Source organism: Lepidothrix coronata, unplaced genomic scaffold (genome assembly GCF_001604755.1).
Source record: "Lepidothrix coronata isolate B3197 unplaced genomic scaffold, Lepidothrix_coronata-1.0 Scaffold2, whole genome shotgun sequence".
Classification (NCBI taxonomy): domain Eukaryota; kingdom Metazoa; phylum Chordata; class Aves; order Passeriformes; family Pipridae; genus Lepidothrix; species Lepidothrix coronata.
The window spans coordinates 15543147-15555756 of record NW_016690182.1 but is presented as its reverse complement, the minus strand read 5'-3'; the positions used below and the strand labels follow the sequence as shown (position 1 = coordinate 15555756).

The 12610-nt window shown below is 47.1% G+C and overlaps 2 long non-coding RNA genes across 2 annotated transcripts in view; both read right to left on the bottom strand.

The window, feature by feature from the left end:
- Nucleotides 1-1824: 1824 nt before the first annotated feature.
- On the bottom strand, nt 1825-4012 carry LOC108498145. The gene is made up of 3 exons (XR_001875086.1): nt 3683-4012; nt 3201-3339; nt 1825-2044 (listed from the first exon to the last, which is right to left on the bottom strand). It is a non-coding gene; the product is annotated as an uncharacterized LOC108498145 (long non-coding RNA).
- A 1719-nt stretch (nt 4013-5731) lies between these two features.
- Nucleotides 5732-12610, bottom strand: part of LOC108498155 — a 14893-nt gene continuing 8014 nt past the window's right edge. Inside the window, exon 3 of the long non-coding RNA XR_001875092.1 lies at nt 5732-5752. This is a non-coding gene — a long non-coding RNA (uncharacterized LOC108498155). The remainder of the gene's footprint in view (nt 5753-12610) is intronic.

The following is a 12610-nucleotide window of genomic DNA, read 5'->3' as shown; positions in this document are numbered from 1 at the left end:
TACTTTTCTTAGGACCATTGGAGCACCTTCACTTCCACTTCCTCTCCTTTCTGAGCAATAACTTGCTCATGCATGACTAAAGAAAAAGGCTTTTCATGTGGGATCAGACTTACAGGCCCCGGAGTGCAAAGGGATGAATCCTGTGAACTGTCCATGCTCAGAATTTCTTCCAACTACCCCAAGCAGAGCTCAGCACCTCCTAAGATCAGGATTAATGAGCAACAGCAACAACAAAACTCTTTACAAAATGAGAATACTGTGCTCACGTTTCTTGGAGGTGGAAGACACAGGTTCTGCAAGTTCCATGACTGGACCTTGACTATGATTCACCTATTCCACTACATCCTTTGGCTTTTCCACTTCCCTTAGGCCTTCTGAGTCATGACTCCTTGAGCTTTGGCCTAAACTCCAAATCAATAAAGCTGCTTCTACTATTTCTCTGTGGTCTAGTAAAGTCCAGATGTAGTAAAACAAAGCCAAACTCGTTGAATTGTTATTTCCTTCTGTTTAAAGAATTTAAAACCACAATTTTAAAACATCTGATTTCTCTTTCGCAGTATAGGGCAGGACTTGGGATATGTGGAAGCAACAAGTGAACAAAAAAATCCATCCTCCTGTGGCTTCCCATCCTATTTCTTCCACGATATTTTCATTAATCAGGAGTGGAAAATGTAAATATTGGTTTAGCTGCTATGCTGCAACCTCCTCTAGGTCTTCCAGAGTGCAAGCTGTGCATCAGCAAACATGACCTGCTTATTCTGGATGTGATCCTAAACCTTCCCAGAGCTCCAGAATATTCTCAGTGAGCGATGAAAATACTTCCCAAGGAATCAGTAAAAAAAAGGGACACCACTTTTCTGGATAGGATGTACTGGTGCTATCACAGATTTACTCACAACTTCCAGTTAAGAGTTCCAGTTACACTGGGTGGGGTTTATCCTTCCACACCCTCCCAGGATCCTCTCTGCGCAATCAGGGTTGTAACAGATGGGGCTCATTAGAGAGGCACATTCCTAATAAATATCACAACCTTGATACTTGTTAAAATCATTAATTCTAACTTTATGCAACAACAAATTATGCAGGGCAGCTGTGCTGGCGGCACAGTAATTTGTGTCAACCCTCCATGGTGACATTGGAAAAAGGGATCTGGGAATGAAGAGCCAAAAAAAGGCAGTGGTTTGTTGTTGGCACGGTTTAATGAAGGTGTCATTAATGAGGCCACTGATTGGTATCATCTGGGTGGAACAAAAGGAGCAGCACTTCTGCTGCCTTCCATTCCCAATGCCAGGACTCGGTAGTCGTGGCTCAACAATGGGATCTGCTGGAACATCAGCAGGGTTGGAAATAACCCCCCAGAACTCCTCAAGCACCTTGTGCTGAGGGTGTTGTTGGAGGGCAAAGTGATGAGGGGTCTGGATCCCTTTCCCCACCCACAACGTGGGGGAGCCCAGTTCTAGTTCCATCTCCATCTGAAGAACCATTCCGACGTCTTGAGGGATGGGAAGAGGGAACTCCAGCGACAGGATTTTTCAGGCCCCGAGCCTGGAGGGGAGAGGTGCCCTCCTCTCCCCCCATGCACGTGGTCCCATGGCAGGCACAGAGACAGCACACCGGCGTGGAGAGGAGGCAAGAGAGAGTTTATTGCTGGGGGGGTTACATTTATAGGGTTTAGGAGGATTCACAGAGTAACCAATTAGAAGTCTCAAGGGGCTTACAGGAACACCCAATCACAGGAAGGGGTTAACAAGGTCCAATGAAACACCTCAGGACACCTTTCCCAGGACATTCCTGCATGGGAGATAACAGTTGTCGTGGGGGGGAAGAAACACGTATTTGCAAAGAGACCACAAAGAGCCATTTTAAGACATGTTTAAACAAGTTTCTCATCAGATTCACTGCTACAGAGGGGAAAATACATATTACTACTGAGCAGATAATGGGACATGCCTGGGTTAGGACTGTCATTCCATGCTCCAGGTGCCATTCAGATGCTATCCATGCCAGTTCAGGTGCCGTTTCCCCATGTGCTCCTTTCTGGCAGCTGTTGGGAAGCAGAGAGGTCATGGATTATTAGCAAATTGCTGGTTGTTTCACTCCAAGTCCAAACCTACAGAGCCAGGCCTGGAACAGATATTGTCCTCAGTGCAATCTGGACTGTTTGCTTTCCAGAACAGGCTCCCAAATGCCCAAAATATCTTCTATACATCCCCGTGTTACTGGGAAAAGGGTTGCACTGAAAAGGGAAATGGTACCTTCAGCAATGCCGAGCTCAGGGCAATAATGAGCTCTAACTACTGGGATAGTTCCACATCAAAAGAAATAGGTAATTTCACCAAACAGCAGGAAAAGCTTGTTTTCCTCTCATTTTATCTGTGGAAATTAGGAGGTATTCTGTTGGATATGCACAGTTGTAAAAACCTTGAGACAGGAGAATAAATCATAGAATCTCAGAATATTTTAGGTTGGGAGGAACCTCAAAGCTCATCCAGTCCCATCCTCTGCCATGGACAGGGACACCTCCCACTAGCCAGGTTGCTCCAAGCCCCGTCCAGTCTGGCCTTGGACACTTCCAGGGATCCAGAAGCAGCCACAGCTTCTCTGATCAACCCGTGCCAGAGCCTCCCCACCCTCACAGGGAAGGATTTCTCCCTAGTATCCCATCTAACCCTGCCCTCTGGCAGTGGGAAGCCATTCCCCCTTGTCCTGTCACTCCAAACCCTTGAAGTCCAGGAATTTTTCTCTCCACATTTGCTGACATGGAAGAAATTCCTGGCACTTCCACCAGCTGCCCAGGCCTGGCTGTGGGAAGGGCTGTGGACCAGCAGAGGTGCTTTAGGAGGCTGTGATGGGAGAAGGTTTCTGGCTCCTCCTGCTCTCCAGCAACATGTTCAGTGTTCGGCTTCCCCTGGAGACACCCTCTCACACCGGGGCCACCAGGAGCGGGCTGCACCACCCAACACAAGTGATTTGGAACCAAGTCACCCTATGGATCACCATTTCCAGCCCTCATACTCTCAGGATACTCCTGCAGCACTGTCTCCAAGGAGTTGACAGAGTATCTGCTTTCTCCTTCACAGATGACAGGGCAGAAAACACTTTCCTTGCCCTGCAGGGATCCCAGCACTAAAAATCCCAAAGCAACACCTTCAACCTACCACAGGAAGCCCAGCAGCAGAGGAAGGTACTAGTTTACTCACCTCCTGGGTGCCATATGCTGGAGGGTAATATTTTGGGCTTTTAGGAAGCTTTGGGTTTCCACGTTTTTCATGTGTGAGGAAGTGTCTGCCACCAAGGAATGTTGCTCCATTGAGCTGCAAGCAACAGGTCCAAGTATTCCTGGAGAAGAGATTTTTGGGTTTAGATGGGGTATTAATCACTTGCTCCATTTCCCTGGAGCAACAGGCACCCAGCTGTGCACCAGGCACAGAGGGAGAGACGTGCTGGAGAGTTAAATCCCACTGTAACCACATCATTTTCCAGCAGGTTGGGTCCAATCCCAGACACCACGAGCACATGTAGGACACAGTGACAAGCTGTGCTGTGCTGCGGCCCAATGCACAGTGACAAAAATCCCAGATCCCTAAAAAGAGATTTCAGGAAGTGGATGGGTGGAAGGCTGAGCAGAGGGAGGTGGTAATTAGATCAGTGGAGGAAGGTGGTAATTAGATCTGTTGCTCACCACGGGCTCAGCCTTCAGCTGTCACTCCTCCAGTCCAGGGAACTTGTGGAAAACATTCCTGTCTCCTGGAGTGAGCATCCCCTCCTCATCATGCGCAAATGGGCATCTGGGAGGGAAACTCTTCCATGAAAGCAGAGGAATCCTTGTCCCTGGATGACCAACTCCAGATCTGCCCAGTGGATCTCAGGCATTCATCAGGAATGAAGTGACGGGTCAAGGAGTAACGGTACAAATGGAAAGAGGGGAAATTTAGGTTAATATTAGGAAGTAATTCCTCCCTGTGAGGGTGGGGAGGCCCTGGCACAGGTTGCCCAGAGAAGCTGTGGCTGCTTCTGGATCCCTGGAAGTGTCCAAGGCCAGGTTGGACGGGGCTTGGAGCAACTTGGGCTAGTGGGAGATGTCCCTGTCCATGGCAGGGGGTGGAACAAGATGAGCTTTAAGGTCCATTCCAACCCCTTAACATTCTGTGATTCCGTGTCCTCTCATGGTTATAACTCTGAATCCCAACCAAAGAGCAGGGTAGATTCCGACATCGGCGTGCTGAGTGCTCCACAGAGGTTTAATGTCATGTCATCTGACCACTTTCTGCTGGACTGGTTTTCCAATTGTTCCAGTCTTTATTTTTTTACTAAATTTAGAACTAGTGGGACAACTGTGGCCCGGGGATGTGGTGGGGTCACCACCACTCTCTGGAAGTGTTCAGGAAGTGTCTGGGTGTGCCACTCGGGGACATGGTTTAGGGGTGATTATGGTGGCGGTGGCTTGAGAGCTGGACTAGATGAAGATCTCTTCCAACCTTGATGATTCTGTGGAAATTAGGAATGTTAGGTTTAGATTAGATATTAGGGAAAATTTCTTCATAGAAAGGGTTGTCCAGCCCTGGCACAGCTGCCCAGGGCAGTGGTGGACTCACCATCCCTGGAAATGTTCAGAAAACACATGGATGTGGCACTTGAGGACATGGCTTAGTGGTGACCATGGTGCTGGTGCTGATTGGTGGTTGGACTTGATAATCCTAAAGATCTTTTCTGGATAATCCCATGCACATGGAATATAAATATTGTACAACACACAGGTTTAGAGCACCTTAAACAGTTAAGTTTCAGTAACAACTCTGGAAAGACCTCATGAGTTCCCATTTTTATTGCACATTCTCCCTGCAGTGATCCAGTGATTCCAAGACACAGATCTCCAGTCCCCTTCCATATTTTCTGATTTTCAGCCAATGGGCAGGACAGCACATCTCATGGCTACAAAAGCTTTGGTAGACTTAAACAAATTAAACAAATCTAGACTGAATCAAAGAGTCAAAAGTGAACTAGAGCACAATATTTAGTTGCAGTGGATGTTGTTGTAGTGTTACCAAAACCCCAGGCTCTAACCCCAGGTGTTATATCCTACTAAATTTCCAGCTTCCTGAATTAAAAAGAAATTTTAAGATTGTGAAGAAATCCCCAAGCCATGAACTGAGAATGAAGTCAAAATGATAAAAGTGTGGGTTGGAAAACCAACTGAATTTGGAGTTGGCCTCCAGGTCAGTGGCAGGTGGAGGCTGTGATGGCACAAGGAGGTGAAGTGAAGGTTGCAGAGACTCTGAATTATTTTCTCTTCCAAGGCAGGCTGATGTAATTCCCACGTTATGCAAAATGCAGGGATAATAAATCCCAAATTTAATCCTCGTTGTCCCTGCCTAGAGCAGGAGAGAAAACCAGCACCTGCATGGGAACACTAGAGGGAGCAGAGACAAGGGAGAGGATGAAGAGGAGCGAAGATAGGAGAGGAAAAGCCATTTCAGCTTCTGAGGTGGCTTTGAGGAGGAGGGGAAGGGAAAGGGGTTGTGGTTCTGGTACCTCGAGCATTGTGTCAAATTTAGTGAGCAAACAGAAGGATGAATGTGACAGGAATGTGTAGGACAGAAGACACCAGCTGGATTCTCCTTTTCCACGTGTGATTAAGGATTTGGGTTCTGCCAGGTAAGCACTTTTTGGGCATGACTCGCTCAAGCTCAGCTGGTCTCCTGGACAAGTTGGATTCCAGCTTGCTGCCCTGGTGCTGGCTGGGCCTTTACTTCTGGGAAAGGGAGAAAACAGGAAGGTATTTTAGCTTAGTGAGCAAGGCAAACACAACTCAGACCCAGAAAACCCACCCATCCTACCTGGTTCTCCCTCAGGTTTGGACTGGAACTTCCCTAAACCACCCCAGCCAGTTCCAGGCTTTCTCACTGGTCTCCTCAGCGAAAATCCAAGCAGCCTCACCTCCCTTTAAATAACCAGAATATGACAGAGCTGCTCCCTCCCCAGCTTAATTCTCTCCCATTCAAAGGTATAAGGAGTTATTAGCACTTCAGGAGTTCATTCTCCAGCTTTGTGCTTTGATCCTCTGGTTCCACCAGGCAGCTGTCCCTGAGCTGCTTCCTGACTTGTTTCATAGTTAATTTGTTTGGAGATCATTGGAACTCCGAGGGCTCCAGGCACTGGGAACGTGCCAATTAGTGTCAGATGATTTAATTTGGAGTGGGGCAGGGGGAAGGAGGAGTTTAAACCGCTTAAAGGCTTGTCCCCCTTGCCACTGAGAACTAGGGAGAGCAGCAGATCTGCTCAGAAAGCCTGTGATTTAAGTTCCAAGAGGTGACCTTGGAGCTCATTTATTTTGGGTGCTCAGCAGATGCTGAGACATGAACCGTGCATGTGAAATACCAGCTTAAGCTGCTCTGTCATGAGGAAGCCAAGCCTCAGCCTCTAATAAATCTTAAAACCACTCCAACAGAAGGTTGGCAAAATAACCTTTTGAGAAGCAGCATTTTGACAGGACTTTTTTTTTAAACCATTAAGTTTTGATTGCTGGACCTTTGCCTTGCAAAGTGCTGGATCTGCATCCCAACACGCTGCAGGTTTAGAGAAAATTTCTCAGTGTTGCTTCTTATTTTAAAAATATTCTGAAAAAGTGGATTTGTCTCCTCTAGCTACATTCTGGACTTTAAGAGATGAAACCTTTGGGATTTATCCCAGTCTTATTATATTAACATATTTTAATTATATCAGTAGAAGTAATAATTAATAATAATGTAATATCTTCATATTAACAGCTGTCAGAATTAGCCCACACCCTTTCATGAAGGTGACACTACCACCAGTCTTTTTGTGGTAATCCCAATCCAATTTCCCAGCTGTCCAAAGGCTCCTTTTGCAGGCACTAAGTCTCCCTTTAGGAGAACTGTGCAGCTTGGAGATATTAAAGTCAGCAAAACTCTCAAGTACAGATTCATTTTCCAGGTTTTCCACCAGAGAATGTTCCTGAGGTCAGCCCTACCCCAGCACCATTTGCTGAAGAAGGATTCCAGCGTCCCTTGCTGGCACAGAGCTCCAAGGAGAATGAAACTGCACCAGGAAAGCTCTACTTTGTACAAATATAATCAAACTACGTGCTGGGGGAAAGCACACACCACAAAAAAATTAGATTTGCTGACACATGGGCTTTGGAATAGCACATCTTTTCCTGTTCTGGACTAACACAGTTCTCAGGAATCTCCTGGGCACCCCTCATTAACTACACCAGTGAAAACAGTCTTCTTTTTTTTTTTTTGCAGCACAAATGAAATTGTAGACGAGTTTCTACTGCCAAAATGAAAAGAATAAAAAGAAATCACCCCCTGAAGGGGCACGGGGCCAACGTCCTGCAGTTGGGGCACCACAACCCCCAACAATAAAGGGGAAGAGCAGCTGGAAAGTGCCCAGTGGGAAAGGCCCTGGGGGTGCTGGTGGCAGGGGGGGAACACAAGCCCAGTGGGGGAAAGCTGAGAGCACCTGGCTTGTGTCAGTCCCAGCATGTCCACAGGACCAGGGCAGTGCCCATCCCTGTGCTGGCACTGCTGGGGCACCTCCAGCCCTGGGGGCAGTCCTGGGCCCCTCATTCCAAGACAGACACTGAGGGGCTGGAGCGTGTCCAGGGAAGGGAACGGAGCTGGGAAGGGGCTGGAGCAGCAGGAGCAGCTGAGGGAGCTGGGGGGGCTCAGCCTGGAGAAAAGGAGGTTCAGGGGGGACCTTCTGGCTCTGCAACTCCCTGACAGGAGGGGGGAACCGGGGGGGGTCGGGCTCTGCTCCCAGGGAACAAGGGACAGGAGAAGAGGGAACGGCCTCAAGCTGTGCCAGGGGAGGGTCAGGTTGGACATCAGGAGGAATTTCTTGCTGGAAAGGGTGGTCAGGCATTGGAAGAGGCTGCCCAGGGAGATAGTGGAGGTGTCCAAGGAAGGACTGGCTATGGCACTCAGTGCTCTGGGCCGGGGCACAAGGTGGGCATTGGGCACATCAACAAGGCACAGGACAAGAGGAAATGGCCTCAAGCTGTGCCAAGGGAGGGTCAGGTTGGATATTGAGGAAAATTTCTTCATAGAAAGGGTTGCAAAGCGTTGGAATGGAAGCGGTGGAGTCCCCATCCTTGGAAGTGTTCAAAAAATACTTGAGATGTGGCAGTTCGGAACAGGCTTATTGGTGAACATGGTGGTGCTTGTTGATGGTTGGACTTGATCTTAAAGGTCTTTTCCAACCTTAACAATCTCTTGATTCCCTGGCACACAAATCCCATGTTCAATCAGCTCCACAGAACAGCTACAGAACAGGTTTTGAGTGGAGAGTTCAAGCATCCAGAAAATACGGTGGCAGCTGGTGTGTGGATCAGCAGGAACAAAGCTCTTCAGAATAAAACTGAAAGGGGAGAAATGCTGGGGGGGGGTCTGTGAAAGGGAATAACTGAGAGATACACAAATGAGCTAATGAACTTCTCACAAGTGACACCACTGGCACAGGTGTGAAGGTACTGGGGGTTTTTCCCTCAGAATTGTGAATCCACAGACTGAGACATGTGCAGGCACAGGAACTCCAAGGCTCCTGGAAGTGCAAGGTACAAACAGTGACCGCTTAGGAATTGAAAAAAAAAAAAAAAACAAAAATAGTAAAGCTTCAAATCTAAACAGCAAGGCAGAAATTTTAATAAAACTGTTGGGAAAAACAAAACCAAAGCAGAAATTAATCAAAAACTTCTCACAGTTGCCACATTTCCCAGGGTCACAGGTGCTGCTGTGGAAGGAAAACTGGACATTTACTGCAGCAACACATTTTAGCAGAACTGAGCACAATTGGCCAGGAATTTTACTGTGACTGTGTTCACTGATCCTACAGCAGAAAGGGCAGGTAGATCCAAGTGGGGATCACTCTGGAATGCAGGACTCAGATGTCCTCCCATCATTCAGGAACACCCAGGCTTGGTCCACTTTGTATTTCCAGTTCTGTTTCCTCAGGTGGTCGAATGCCCAGAGAAGCTGTGGCTGCCACATCCCTGGAAGTGTCCAAGGCCAGGTTGGAGCAACCTGGGCTAATGGAACATGTCCCTGCCCATGGCAGGGGGTGGAATGAGATGGTCTTTAAGGTCCCTTCCAACCTAAACCACTCTGGGATTCTGTAACTTCTGAACCATTGGCCAATTCAAACCGAATTTCAGAAAAACACAGAGAAAATCGTGTTTCGTGAAAAAAAGAGAGACTGAGTAGAAAAAGGACCAGGAACAGTCTCCTTAAGCAACCTCTTGTGACTAAGAGACAGGAATTGGGTGTCAGCTCATTCACAATCCCCCAGTGACTCACTCGAATGGGGGATGAAAGGGCATCCTTTGTCTTAAAAAAGCTACCCACAGGAACGTGGGGTAAGATTGTGTTGTGGCTTGAATGACCTTAAGATCAAATCCTGATGGAACAGGAGGGTGAGCTCAGTGTGGTCTTGAAATCTATTCTAATATCCCATTAGCAGCCTCTTCTACAGTGGTGAAACCCCACATTAATTCCACTTGTGCCTAGAAATGAGGCAAAGCATTGTTAAGAACTCCCGGGATGAAATGCTGCTGGCAGAACCGCAGAGCCTGCCTGCCGAGATCCCTTACAAATCCCTGTGGCAGTTCTCTGTAAACAGCCCCTGGAATGGGACATGGCACAGGGAACCAGCTCTTCCCAAGAACAGCTCTTTCTTTGTGACTTCTGTGCCCGTATATCATCACAAGGTAGCAGAGGCAATTTGTGAGGTTCCAAACCTCATCTCTCTGGCTGTATTTTTTCTTCCCTCCAGCTACAATTCCTGTCTCAGGGTATGTGACAGCACTGAGGCTGCTGCAGCAATCAGGATCCACTCCCAGAATCCCAATTCCAAAGGCAAAAGATTCACTTCAGCAAACACCCAGCAAACATCCCCCACTGCTCATAAAACACCCTAGAAAGGGTATTTGTGGAGTATTTGTTTCAGCTGACAGAGCAAGATGCTTAATGATCACTCAGTTCTCATCCCATTCTGACCAAGATTGTTTTAATCATGTCACCACTATCATGATGTGAAGGTCTAAAGCTGGTTATGCTTCCAGGATATCTTGTCATAGAATCTCAGAATGGTTTGGGTTGGAAGGGACCTTAAAGCTCATCTCATTCCACCCCCTGCCATGGGCAGGGACATCTTCCACTAGCTCAGGTTGCTCCAACCTGGCCTTGGACACTTGCAGGGATCCAGGGGCAGCCACAGCTGCTCTGGACAACCTGTACCAGGGCCTTCCCACCCTCCCAGCCAAGAATTCCTTCCCGATATCTAACCCTGCCCTCTGGCAGTTTGAAGTCGTTTCCCCTTGTCCTGTCCCTCCATCCCTTGTCCAAAGTCCCTCTTCAGCTCTCTTGCAGCCCCTTTAGTCACTGGAAAGTTTCATCACAGGTGACAAAACCCTAGTATAGGAAGATAACCCTTCAACCCCACAGATTTAGCCAGATAGTGCTGTGTACTGGGTAAAACATTCCTTCTGGCTCTTCCAGCCCCTGACCAACTTGTATTCACTGCCAGGAGCACCCTGGAAGAGCTATTTGACCACTGATCCTGCATTATTAAATGGGAGATTAATTAAACCCCGCAAAGTGTTAGTCATTGATTTTCATGCCTTAAAACCCCCAAGTTCCTATTTCCTAGACCTGTTCCCTGCAGTCAAACATGCACCTGCTCACATTAATGGTGATCACCCAGTATTGGTGTTTTGCCTTTATTCAGCAGGGCAGAGTCCACAGAGCCCTCAGAGTGGGAGTTGGGCTCTGTCCTGACCCAAACATGAGGAACAGAGCTCAGTTAACCCAATTCTGCTCCCAGAATGGTTCCTGATGGTGCTGAGCCAGGAGAGCTCAGTTTGACTCCCCACATTGAGCTGCAGCTGGAAATTATGAAGAACCCCAACTTTCTATTTAGGAAGACCCTGAGATAGAGAAGCCACTGAGAAACCACAACCACCATGGAGTTACTGTGGGATCACTCACCAATTAAAGCCACAAAACACTTTGAAGCAAATGTTTACACTTTGCTCCATAAAATAGAGTGGGGAAAAGAGTGGGAGGAAAATGTAGCAGGCCAAAAAAGCTGACATTTGTGTAAATACCTGCCTCCAATCCTTCAGTTCCTAACCTTGCAGGATTTCAAAGTCCATCACTTGTTTTAGCACACCAGCTGCTTCTCCCTCAGAGCTGGTTACAGCGGGAGAGTGAGAATGACACCACTTGGAGACAAATCAGCTTTAGTGAAAAACAACATTTATATATATATTACATACAATATTCCAAGTTAAAAGAACATTACTGAAAAAGCTAAGGCAAATATTCCAAAGTTAAGAAATTCCAGGATCAAATGTCCTGGGCAATCTTAATTGGAGCCTCTTGTGTGATGCAGCATTGCTGCCACCTCCAATCACACAATCATGTACTAATTTTTCTGCAGGGCCCTCGCCCCCCTCAGAGGAGAGGGTGGATGATTCTAAATTAATGAGCAGCTATTTAATATTTGTTTTCTCTTCTTGTTCAGTGTGCAGCCCATTTCTGATGGTTCCCCTCCTCAGGGGTTACTCAGAAACAACTGAACAACCCCCTGATTCAATGTTTAATTACAGAACAAGATAATTTTGCCTGTGCTTAGTTTAACCCACTTCACCAAACTCAGGTTCTACTCTGAGCACATGTGATTAATTTATTCCTGGCTTTTCCAAAGCTTACATTATGAATACGTTTTTGATTAACTTATTGTCCCATTTTATTTATATATCTTTCCATTTTATTTTGACCGAGTGGTGAAAAAATTATTAGAAAGTCTCTGTGTTGTAAAAGTGTTCATAAATTTGGGATATCCAATTTAGAAAATGAGATCATGCTTTTTACAGAGTGCTTAGTGTTATATGGGGCTTTAAATGCTGTGAACTCAGGTCCAGCTGCAGCTCCAAGAACACAGAGCAGATATTGCCTCAAATTGAGCAGCCAGAAAATGAGGAGCATCCAGTTAATGAACACTTTGAAAAAGGTTTCATTTGCAGCAACTGAGCCTTAGAATCTCAGTGGTGAAGGCAGAAATTAAATCAAGATTCGAGGCTGCATTGAGCTGTGGAACCACAAAACCCAGGGCTGGGTTATAGACACCCTGAGCTGGGCAAATGCACCCAGAGCCACGACCCCAAAGGCTCAAGGGCTACACCACAAAAATAGGGGAAAGAGAGGGAGAAGTCCCTAAATCACCAGCATAAAGGGACTCACCACTCCCTAGGGTCAGACACACTTCTGCAGCTCAGCTGCCCTGTGAGACCATTTATCCTGCACTATAACTCATTGCTTGGGCTCTATTCCCAAACTGCTGCATCTCTGTAGGAGAATCAGAGACTTTTTGACAATAAAGCCTGCCAGGCTTCCAGTTTATCCCTAAACTGGTGAGCTTTGTGTGGACCAGTTCAGGAAGGGATGGGAGGGATCCTGTGTCAGTTGTTTCAGCTGGGAGGGGATGGTGAGGGGTCCCTGGTTCCACACCAGGCTCTGGAGGGGCAGCTGTTTAGACCCCATTTCCTATTTCCTTCAAGTCCCTTTCCATCGCTGCCAAACTGTCTCTG